The sequence below is a fragment of the Anomalospiza imberbis genome, chromosome 19, assembly GCF_031753505.1.
Source record: "Anomalospiza imberbis isolate Cuckoo-Finch-1a 21T00152 chromosome 19, ASM3175350v1, whole genome shotgun sequence".
Classification (NCBI taxonomy): domain Eukaryota; kingdom Metazoa; phylum Chordata; class Aves; order Passeriformes; family Viduidae; genus Anomalospiza; species Anomalospiza imberbis.
Genome location: NC_089699.1, coordinates 11,868,712 through 11,881,493, shown reverse-complemented (window position 1 = coordinate 11,881,493; position 12,782 = coordinate 11,868,712). Strand labels below are relative to the sequence as shown.

At 37.5% G+C, this 12,782-nt stretch overlaps 1 protein-coding gene across 1 annotated transcript in view; it reads left to right on the top strand.

Annotated features, from left to right (window-relative positions):
• PITPNC1 (phosphatidylinositol transfer protein cytoplasmic 1) overlaps positions 1 to 12,782 on the top strand; it is a 78,318-nt gene that overhangs the window by 903 nt on the left and 64,633 nt on the right. The window lies entirely within an intron of this gene.

Sequence of the window (12,782 nt, the reverse complement as noted above, 5' to 3'; positions counted from 1 at the left end):
CCATGGCCCAGCTCCAGCCCAGCCACGGCCCCTCCTTAGCTCCGCCACAGCCCCTCCACGGCCCCGCTCCGGCCCCGCCACGGCCCCTCCAGAGCCCCTCAACGGCCCTGCTCCGGCCCCTCCACGGCTCCGCCACGGCCCCGCTCCGGCCCTGCCGGAGGGTCCTGGCCGAGGGTCCCGGGCGGAGCGCCGCAATTCGCTCATTAATCCGCTAATTAATGTACACATTTGTTCTTTGGCTCCATCCAGGCGAGTGTTTTGCCGCACAGTTTTATTTTTTTGCAATATGTGTGCAGAAGTCCTCGCGGGTGTGACAGAGTAGTCGTGTCAATGGTCGTTTTGTCCGTATCTTCAGATTTGGCAGATTAACAGTTCTCTGAAACTCAGAATTGGAACTGCCAAATATTTACTTCAGGCTGCTCAGGAAATTCCTTTTGCTGGGAGCAGGAGCTAAAACCACCATATACATGAAGCTACATAGATATAGGTTTAATTCTAGCATGTTTCCATCCAAGTTATATCATATGATGTGATATTCGATGGCATTTTTCTTTTAATACATAATTTTCTTTGTTTATTGCATTACTGTAATGTAGACAACATTTTATCCAAGCCAGTTCCTGATGTCCTTAGACTACCACACTTAGTTAATAACAGTTCATTACATCATCAGAAGGGAGCAGATCTAATTTATTTTGAAACATTATTGTTAAACAAGATTTCCAGATGCAGAAAAGTTCAAAAATCTTCCAAAGTAAGAATGGTTGATTCATGATGAGGCAGAAGGCAATGTTGGATGTCATTTGTTCTCTAGAATGTTAACAGAATTAGTAAAGATACTCGATTTTGTAGTTTCTCTTATGTTGAATTATCCATTATTTAATCCAAGCACTGTAGCTGAGATGCCTGAATGAGGAACCTAGAACATGTCTGATGTTTAGCATCAATTTAATTATTAATTATAAAATTAACCAGGACAAAACTTTGAAATTACCAAATAACTTCTTTTTCTTACAGTATTTGCACACTAAAGAAGTCCCACACTGTATTTCTCATAGTTGTTAATCTTTGTGACATTTCTTGCAGTCTTAGGAAGGTGGTGTTATCTTATTTTTACCCTCAGTTGCACATTAACTACCAACACAGTGAGATTTTTTGCCATCTGTGTAGAACAAGGTGCTGCATTGTGCAGTTGTCAGGAGAACATCATGGGACAATGTTCACCCTTCAAAAGGCAAGAGCATTTTGGTTCTAAGAGGCCCGAACTGCCTTCTGCAGGGTGCAAAGTCACTCTGAAGTTTAGTGGGCTTTGAGGGAGAGGCAGATTCCATAGGAGCTGCAAGTTCCCGCAGAGTTGGGATGTTGGGCTCTGATGTGCAGTGGCACCTGGGTACCTGACCTGCATGGACACCACTGGCAGTTAAGCACCCAAGAATTTTTGAGGTCCTGTCTCAACAGGTGTGGGGAAAATGCAGTTCTTTCTTATACAGCAGCATGGATTCCCTTTTTGTGCTGTTTTTCTTACACAGACTTAATGAACTCTGTTTTATTCTGTTGTTTGGATGTTCTGCCTTTCAGCCTGTGCACTTTATACATACATCCAAAAGCACTTCCTTGAGCAGTTTTCTTTTTTTAGCACTGCCTTGCCAGTTTTCCATCCATAGAAGTCTCACAACGTGAATGAGAAAGAAGTATGTCCTTAATTTGTGGTGTTGTCACCAACACCAGAGTGGTCTCCATATCATTCCTGTGAAAATAATCTGGCACAGGCAGGAAGATGAAGTGTTAGCTCTGTCAGCCAAGCACCTGTATCCAATCTTCTGTAGTCAGATTTTGTGTGTAATGTGGAAAAATGTGCAGTAAAGTGTTGTGTAATGTCCAGGCAAGTAACTGTAGGTCATGACCTCGCATGTAAATACCTGTGCAGGCAGCAGTGTAGGAGTTCATGCTGCTCTGGCTGACTATCAAGACCTAAATTTATCTCTAGAGAAGAGTTAAAAACTGATAGATGTCAGTGTAACAGCAGCACTGTCTCCAGGCTTAAAGAGTTTCTGGCACTGTTGTGGATAGGAAATTCCTTCATTAGCTACTGCAGATCCTGTTCCTGAGGCGTTCTTTCCTTGATGCCCTTATTAGAAGAGATACCCAAATATTTATAGGATGTTTGTTTATCTACCTATCTGCTTGGAGGCCAAATGCTTTCTTGCAAAGAAAACATCTCCTAGGAAATGCTGTTTGCTACAGACTGAAGTGTTGTGGTGTATTTTGAGCTAGGACACAGGAGCTGGAGATGCATATTTGTTCCTTGTCCATAACCACCAGGAAAGATGAGTTGTTTCAATAGTTCTTGCTGAGGTGCAGTGGCACCACACTACAGTTCTTATTCAAAGCTGAGCCTTCCTTAGTAAATTGAATTTTTGACAGCTGTTTAGGTCTGTTACGTGTGCATAGTCACAAGCTGCCTGATCAGCTTTAAAATATTTTGAGAAAGGATGCACCATGTTAACTGCTAAGCAAAATAATAACATCTGCCATAAGAACTTTGCAAATAAGGTCAAGATGGGACAGTTGGTTGACAAAACCAATATGATTGCCAATGAGAAGTCATTCTTTACCTCATTTATGGTACTTTTGGCAAATTCAATCCATTCGTTAACATTGAGACCTTATAAATTAGAAAAAGCCCTTATCTTCCATTAGTATATAAAGTAAGATCTGTTCCAGCAATTCCATAGGATCTGTTACCAGTCTTCATTCCAGCTGCAATTAATAAATAAGCCTGCTGCTTCTTATTTTTCCCCTTGCATTTTCATGTGTTAGTTCATTCTTACAAATATCTTGTTACCTCATATGAGAGAATATTATAATAGGCTGCATTGTGGGTTTTAAATATCATCAGTTAAAAAACACATTCCTAAGCAAGTGAAAAGAACAGCAAGCAAATGAAAAGAGAAGAGATGCTAAAAAATTCTCAGGCTTGGAGCCCATTGCAATCAGAATTCCACCATTTTTCATAGGAAGGATTACATGGGTTTGTGCTTTAGCAATACCTATATCTGAAAATGTAAACCAAATGTGATAGGTTAGTGTGGTACTGAACTCTTCCGGAAGATGCAAAGTATAGTGAAATTCTTGATTTGTGAGCAAAGGGATTATTCTTTAGGGAAATAGATGGAAAGACATTTTGTGCTGGATCCTGTTGAAAACTGAGTTGTTACTGCTGTAAAATGCAATGAGTGATGTGAAGCTGGGTTGTGTAAATTTGAAAGCTGAACATCAAATAAACTACAGGAGTCATAGGGTTTTTTCCTTGGAAACAGGGATGACCATTAAGGTTTCTGTTAGTTTTGAACTGTACGTGCATGGCCAGTACCTAAAGTCCTGACAGGTTTTTCTTTCCTTTGTTCTTTATTTCAACCAAGATTATCTCTGCTGAGGCTGGTGGAATCACTCCCACTCTGTGTTTTAAATAAAAGCCAAGTTGAATCTGTGGGGAGCACTGCCTGCATGAGGTGTGGAGGAACAGCTGTATTGTCATGAATACAAACAAGCAGAGACCTGCAAAATGTCTTTAAATGCAGATCATGGTTTTTCAACAAAAAATCCTTTCACCATTAACAAATTCTGGTTTTAAGGTGTTGTCCTTGCTGCTTTATAAAAATGTCCATTGTTTAGTTCTTGTTTAAAACATTATGAATTCTCCCAGTGTGGATTATTTACATAAAATTATTTCAACAACATCTGTGTAAACAGCATTTGTATCCTGTGAATCTTGTGTACACTTCTTTAGAAGATTTCATAGTCTCCCATTTTGTGTACAGAAGGTACGTGTTATAACATGTTTTATTCAGACAGATTTAAAGCTCATTGAAAGCAGATGAGAAAGGGTTGTCATGCCCTGAGAGTCAGCAGGTGTTACAATATTTGGACATAACTATATGTATGTAGTACAGCAAAGCCTTTAGTAGGGTATAAAGTGTAAAATATTTTTTTTCTAAAGTACAGTGATCTGCTGCAGGGCAAACTACATCTACTCATCCTGCAAACAGATTAAATAATGGTCAACTTTGTCCATTTCCTTCATTTCCACAGAACATATTTTCAGGAATATATAAATGTATGGAACACTTGTAAAAGCAGTATGTTGGTCATAAGCAAGAGGACTATAAACAAACTTAAGCTGAAGTCATCTTATCAAATTTAATTTATTTTAATTTCTTGTAAATGAAATTATAGTTGGACCATGTCATGTCCATGACCTCTGTAGAAAATGTTTATCTGGCATTTTTGAGCTGAGGTTGTCCAGCAAAAACAGAGGCTTATTGTGCTATTCTAATTTAAGCTATCAACAGCTCTAATGCATCTCACACCAATTCCTTTACAATATACTGAATCGCTGTGAAACATAAAGGGCCTTTTTCTGTAGTTAATCATTCTTCCAGGAGATGCCTTCTGAGAACATCAGCAGCCTCACCTGCCTTTTGCAGTTAATACAGTGGACACTGACACGTTTGTCTGAGGAGGATTCAGAGTTAATTATTGAGCTAGAAAACCTCTTTACACCATTCTGAACATATTTTTACCCTTTAAAAGAATTCCTTGTGTATGTCTCTTGTCAGCAAAGGGATTGGATGTGATCTTTGGTGGGTAGTCATGTCTACTCTCCTCACAAGGCCTTTGCTGCTCACAGTGTGACCTTAAATTCACCTTAAATCTTTTGGCCTGGGAAGAATCATTGTAACAGATAAAACCTAGGAGAGAAAGCACCAGAAGTTAACTATTAGCACCAAGGAATAATACCTATTTGATTTTCTTTTGCTGCATGGTCTAGTTGCAAGAAGGAACAGATGAAAGTGAGAGCTGGTTTTTAGCATGGGAAAAAATAAACACCTTGCTTTGGTTTGGCCTCCTTACATTTGTGGTCAGCTGTAAATGTACAGCAATGCAGAGCAGATGTCAAACCTTCACTGATTTCCACTGCAAATAGAAATCCACAAATATAAAGTTTTCCCCCTTACTCCTGTTTGGACATTTCAGTATAACAAGACAATCTTTGTTCTGCAGACTTCGCTGTAAATAATTTTAAAAACCTTTCAGTGGAAAGGATTGAATATTACCCAAGGAACACCAGACTCTGACATCCATCTCTCTTTATCTCCCTTGCTCTGTCTTTCCCTGTCAACACTTGTTTTCTCCAAGGTGTATGTATATATATATATATGTATATGTATATACATATATGTGTGTCTGTGTGTATATAGCGAAAAATACCACACATTTGATTTGAGGGCTTTGTTAGCAAAGTACAGGTCCATTTTTCTCAAAAGAAAATGCAGCCTGTTGGTGGTTTAGGACATTTTGTAGCTAAATCACTCTACAGAGCCTTGATGCTATCAAGAATTCCATGAGCTGTGTTTGTTTTTGAAGCATAATGTAGGTTTGGAAACAAAAGAACATGGAGAGGAAACACAGAATGTCAATATTGGCTTTTAAAACTTAGAGTTTTCTGGGTTCTTTATTTTGGGGTGGGCTTTGTCTTGCTGAGAACATGAAGTTCTTGTAAGAGTTGATGTTAAAGTTGAATGATCAGCACTTTTGAAATTCTGACAACTTCTTGTTAATGTACCTAATAATGAATGTAGATGTCAATATTGGCATCTTGAGCTTTGATAGCTCTGATATGTCAAATACATTTTCCCATAGTCCAGTCTGTTTGATTTCTTCATTCTTCATACTTTTAAAGTTAGAAATAATATAACTATATAACTATAATAATATACATACAATATACAATATATATTATATAATATATAACTAATATAACCGTATAGAAATAATATAACTATACTAATTTTCCTGTGCTTGACTTCATATATTATAAAAAATGCAGGTGATTAATAGTTCTGAAAGTCTATAAAGCCCTTTTGATTAGAGGAAGACAAAGATTTTTGTACTAATTAGGAAAGGTTACAAATTATATTTTCCTTCATGAGTATTCATTTGAGTCTGATAGGCATTTGCATTGTTAAAATCTGTTAGAGATCATGTTCTTGGGTACAAAAGGCTGCCTAGACAGATAATGGAAAATCCATACTTTATAACAATGATTCATTCACTAAATTCTTCTGTGTGACTGGTGAGCTGACAAATGTGTTCCCCAGGCTGTTCTTATAGAAGCAAGTCAGTTGTGGATGCTAAAATCCACACAGGCTTTGCATTTTGGCTGTCCAACCTAACACACAAGCAACCATTATATACTCTGAGGATGGGGATGGATAACACACACATGCAAACCCTTGAATATTCTCAGTCATTGTGGGTAAGGAATAATCCTTTGTATCCTTATTAATGGAAAACTTACTTGGAATTTATTTGTTTTTCACAGAGTTATCATTTTCCTTATATTTATCTTTATCTTCATTTGTCCATTGAGCATCTATCATGATCAGCAGTAGATTTTGTAAGACTTTATATCAAAATAAAGCAAATAATGACATTTCATGCAAATTTGCTGTGAGAGTCCTCCAGTGCAGCCTGAAGAACTCTCTGTAGGGATGTTGTGCACATATTTAAGTGTAATTGCCAGTGTCTGCAGGCATCTAAAAAGCAAGGAGAAAGGTGCTCCCCAGGATTATTGACTGTGTTTAAAAAGGAGTAAAGAAAAGGTAATTTAGATTTCAAGTTGGATTAACAGATGGATTTACAGTCTGTAGCTGGAAGAAACCAGACTTGAACTTCACCTGTGTTTATATATAATGCTTTTAGTCTAGGCTTAGTCTTGTTTATTTCCTTCTAAGTTCATAATTTCTTTCCAATTTTGGTTATAAGTGATCAACCAATTTTGAATCCTTGGATATGTATCAAAATGCTATTTTTAATTTTCTAAAGTACAATGCAGGGTGCTAAATTGTAGGAATGACATTTTAATGGCTCTTTTTGGGGAAAAAAATATGCATCTTCCATCTTTTTCTTGTTTGTGGTTAGAAAATGCTGAAGCAGTCTTGGGTTCTATTGATTTTGTACTTTTGCAGTTCCAAAGCTGGTTTTGCTGTGCCTTCTCCAAGCTCCAGCGCATCCATAACTCACACACACACTTAATTTAAAGCACCAGGAGTCATGTGAGTCACAGGACATGAATGTTTGTGGATTTAGTAAAAGACTTCTTCATATGCTCTCCAGAAAAATCATGGTCTTTATTTAGAAGTTTTTACGTGTCTGTTCTAAGATTAGTCTTGCCCAAGTGATTTAGGAATACTTCGACTCTGTGGGAATTGTTTTCTGTGAGCAGGCTGAGGATGCCTTATTTTCCATTTCATCACACTAAATGTCATCTTAGGTTTAATGTGTTGACCAGTTAATGACTGTGTTCAGGGTTTTTTTCTGTAAAAATTTTATTACAATGCATGACAAAAGAAAAATTGTGATTGTGTGATAATGACACTCCAGTGTTATATGCACTGTTGCTCAAGTGCTTGATTAACAATCAGCCACTGATGACAAATACAACTAATTTTTTAATATATTTTCAGGGTTTTGTTCTCATTTTATATAAAAGTTATTTTAATAACCTTTTGTGCTAGTGGCACCATCTTGCTTGAAATGTTCCCAAAATACAGAACTCTACGATGAACTAAAAAATTGTCTTTATCAGAAAGGTAAAGACAGTGATAATTCTATTGAAGTTCTTACCCATGCCAAGCTTGGATCTCTCCTGGTCATACGTAGATGTTTTTAAATAGTCTCACTTGTTAGGTCCATTTGAACACTGGTCCTAGTATGTAGAATCTTATCTTCTGAAAGATGCTGGACAAATTTATCCAGCTACTGACTGATTTTGTCAGGTTTTCTTCAAAAGTGCAAATTAGCGGACCTCCAGGTAATAATTTAATTTAATAAATTAATTGTACAATGACTTGCAATAAGCCAAATGAAGCACATTAAATACACACATTATTACAGTCTTAAATAACCTACCTGCTTCTTTTATCCCATAGACTTGATATAAAATTGATTTAAATCTTCCTCCAGTGGGGCAGGTTTTGTTTTGCTTCACTCTGTGCGAACAGAAAAGCACTCAGTGAAAATTAGACCATAGTTATACCAATGAGTGCTGTCACTGATGTCAGAGAAACCAAGATTTCACCAAATATGTGTGATAAAACACAGTATATTTTTAGAACAGAAATGTTGAGAATTTAAATTCCGTTTTAATTGCATGGTGTAAATCTGAAATAATTCCACTGACCTCAGGAGATCCATTACATATTTTTATCAATCTGATAAAAAATGGACTTTAACCAATGGCTGTAAACTGAAAGAAAATGTAAATTTCTCAAATCTGTTGTTCTGAACAAGAAAGAGACCAAGCTGATGTCTCTAAATCTTTATTATTCTTGCCTAACCTAAATAACATTATCACCTGCTTAGATTAAGGCCCCAGATTTGTGTCAAAACTCTGTAATGTCTGTGAGCCTACATTAAGTGAAATTCTTGCTGTCCACACACCATAGACTTCTCAGTTACCTCTTTGCTCTCAACATTCAGTCTTAGTTTTACAGAGCCTTTGATTTCCTCTCCTTCCTCCCACTTTGAGCCCTTGGTCAGTGGGAAGAGAGGAAGCCTCTCCAGCCCCAGCAGGCATGTGGCCAGCTGGCAAAAAGCTGCTGCTCTTGCTTGGCCTGGCTTTGCAGGGAATAAGGAACTGCACAGCAGACTGGAACAATTGAGAATTCAGCTCCCTCTTGAGTTCTCAGCTTGGGTTGAATCCCTGTATTCCCACAGTTACCATGGCTCTTTCTCCCAGAATGAAGCTAAAGGGAGCACCAAGTTCCAAAATTTCTCCAGTGTCTTAGAGGGTTACTAAGTTTATTTGCATTTCTAAACTGTTTGCTATTCAGTTAAGCCATTTTTCTTGTTTCTTTTTTTTTTTTTTTTCTTTTTTCTTTGTTTCTCCTCGGGGATGATTCAGTATAAAAACACGTTTGTCTATATTAAGGGGATTCTGTTATACATTTGGGATATGTTGGGATTTTTTTCCCCATTAACTTCAGTGGAAACAGAATAAAGCCTAAATAGGGATTTTATTGTTTTTGTTGTTAATTTGTTCTCCACTGTTCTGCTATAGCTTATTTTCTCCACTATCTCTGCTTTTTTTCATGTCTGAACTTGAACTTGCTTGGAGTCAAGTGATGCCAAACTTCTAAATCTGTTCTGAGGGAGTTTGAGATGAGGCAAACAGCATTTGAGTGGAAATGTTATGTCATAGTAACAAATGCCTATGGATTAGTTAGTTTATTTCCAGGACCTCATGGGCTATACATTGCTATTTATAATTTAACTTTCTCAAGCAGCCACGACTGTGTTTATGTTGCCATGGTGTTCCTTGCCATACTTGAGGGTGGATAGTAAATGCTATAATTGAAAATTGATACTCCCACTGAATTAAGGGTAACAGGTGGTTATGTTTTTATTTAATCATGCTGCAAGCATATTGCAAGTTAAATGTAGATACCTCCACTCCTGCCTCTTTGCCAAGACATTTTCAGACATGCAAGTTTGTCTTCAGTGGCCAGGACTGGAGTAAACAGCATGAGTGATTTGTCTTGTGACAGGCCAAGGAATGTCAGTGGCCATCAATGAGCATCCTCCACTTCAGACTTCAGAAGCAAATGTTCTTCTGCAGGAGGGAAGGAGCTGCTCTGGAGCACGGGGACAAGTCTCTGTCTCATCCTCCCCCTGGGGACTGAACTCTGGGTAAATCTCTGGTTCCTGACCAGCATCTGAGGAGCAGCAATTGCTGTTTGCTTGTGATCTCCACACATTAGCCCTTTACCTCATCTCAACTCTTCATTTCCTTCTGTTTTCCACTGAAGTTTTCCACATTTTCCATGTGGGCAAGACACATCCTACTATCACAACTATTGAAAGCATCCCCCTCTCATGACCATAAGAATAGTTTTGATTAAATTTTGTCAGCTCCAATAGAATCAGTTAAATGGTGTATCTACAATACTTCATACATGAATCACATAATATATAAATGCATGTTTTCACATGTGAATATACGTATTTTTCCATTCTTCAGAGTAAAAAGACAGAAAGACACAGATACTATCCTAAATTATTCTTAACATTTAGGTGGGGGGAAAAAGGTGTTGTAGATTTTTCTCCCTAAAATATTCTAAGATGTGAAAATTAAATAATTCAAAATAATTTCACGCTCTGTATTTACTGCAAAAAGCCATATGCCCAGGAGTATAAACTAACCAGGTGCAAATACTTCAGTCAGGATAATGTGGTTATTATCAAAGGCATTTATAAAATATGTGTTAATAGACCCATACCAAGGATGCCTAATTGGTGCAATTGTGTGAGCAGTGAAGTGCAGAGTGGAGCTTGCTGCCTGAGTTCTGCACAGCAGTCTCCTGTTGAGGAGGTTTGTACTGTTTTTAGAAGCAGCTGTCAGACTTTGGTCTTTATTAAGTTTGGCTAATTGGATCCTCCAATTTTTCCTATAGCTAAAGGGTATAAAATGAATTTTCCGGAGCAGGAGATGTGTGCATACACAGAGTTTTCTCTTTAACTCAGTTCAGTGTTGTTTCTTGTTTCTTGTTTCTCAATTTTCCTTTCATATTTTACCATTTTGTAAAGCAAAGCCAAACAAAATAGCTTTCATGGATGGTATGTTTTGTCATATTTTGGTTTTTAAGCTGGTTTACATTGGCTGTTATTTAAACCAGCTTGCTTTGTACACAGGACCAAGAGTCAGAGAATGTCTTAAATCTTTGCAAGGAGGTCTTTAAGGCCTTTTACAAGCTCACAGCAATTGCATTCCTTTCCATGGGTTGTTATACTTAACATCTTTGTTTGCAGGCCTTTTCCACAATTTTGGAAGTTAGACTTGCAAATTAAGTGAGCTACTTCAGGCTTATGTTATAGGTAGCACTTGATTGAGTTTATTGTTACAGACATTCCCTAGGGCCACTCACAAACTTCCATGTAACAGTAAGTGTGCAGTAAAGCATTAGGCTTTGAAGTGTTCATGCATATTTAATGGTAAGGGAAGGAGAGAACTCAGCACTGTAGCCAATTCAAACCTTTGACAAGAACAGTGAGTCAAGGAAAAAAAATTGAGTTTGCAAGATATTTTTGATCAAAGGAAATAAAAAAGCATTGCTGAAGGTGATTACTGTGGATTAGTAGATCACGTGTTTTAAGGTCAGTGTCTTGGATTCACAGATCTGATGGAAATTCAGTCTCCAGCTTGGGTTTTTTTTGGCCTTTCTGAGTTTTCCCAGCTCAGCTGTCCATTCACCTCTTTTTGGAGATGTAGGACCTCTGCTTTCTTTTGGTGCTGGTACTAAGTTTGAAAGTCCCAGAGTCCTTGTGTACACCTGTGCCTTGGAGCTGACTATATCTCATCTAAATAGATATTGACCTGGGAAATAACTACCTCACTCTTCTAAACAGTGCTACCTGTGTGGGTACAAGAGCAAGAGTCTGGAGTGAAGCAAGGTCTTCATCTGCCACAAACCAGAATTTAATCTTGAAGTTTATGAAAGCTTTACCACCGTGCTTTACCAGGCTTCATTTTGTTGGGTTTATATCAGGTTATTCCACACTTTTCTTAAGCAGTTATCTATGAATATTCATTCTTAACAGTCACGATTCTCTGTGTGAAATTGTAGCATGAATTTTTATCTTGGTGTTGATGGGTGGTTCCTGATACTCCCGGTTCTTGTGCCGAGTGTTCATTTCTCTGGTATCTTGCTTTTTAAATACAGGTTACACTGCAGTGAAAATGCTCTTGGTTTAAAACATTTTTTACCCATTTTGTCAGTTAAAAGAAAATAAGTGAAAAGGGAAAAAGGAAGGACACAAAATGCATTTTTCAGAGAAAGGAATTTAAGTAATAAGGTTTATAGCAATAGAATTCACTTGCTCCATCAGATGACATTTAAAAGTATTTTCCATTTTTTGGAAACTGGAAATATTAGGAAACCATGTAATAAAAGAAATAGACTTGCTGATTAAATATTTTATCATGCAGTCACTGACATAAAAATAATGACAGAGCTGTTGAGGAACATTTTTGCCTGTCTTATCTTGCAAACCCTTCTTTTACTGTTGGACTTTTGACTCTTCCAGTCAAGAGTTTCAAAGCAAAAGGTCTTTTAGCTCTATCAACATTTCATCACCCCACTGATTTATGTGTGCAAATTGTTTGCATATGTCAGATTTAAACAAAAACTGTTTTGGAGGCACAGCAACTTTGCAAGTTGACATATAAAGTTCACCTCAGTAAGTCAGCTGAAAATTTGGTTCCTTGTGTCCTTTCTGTAGCAAACTAATGCACTGCATCTGCTTATGATATTCTAGAAAACAGGGAAAGAAAAATTATATCATCAAAGTCTAAAAGGTGTAGATCATCAGTAGACTTTTTTTTACTATTTCTCATACCTGTATATTGACCCCAGTTTAAGAGAGTTTTAAAGATCGATTATTTCTTCATATGTTGCATTTATACTGATGGAATAACGAGTTGCTGGGGTTTTTTTCCTGTTAAATCTTTAGCAATTTTTATAAACTCAAAAAAATTTGCAAACTCTTCTGTGAAAGGTTTCTTGACAGAAGCCAGCATTTCGGTGTATCTGTCTAATGAAGCTGCTCGGGGAATGGCTGTCATGGAAATGCAAAGACCTGTGGGTGGCATAAAGCCATTCTGACATCCTGAGTATGGGATCCTTTTCAGGCAGACTCTGTACAACTCCGCAAATTAATCA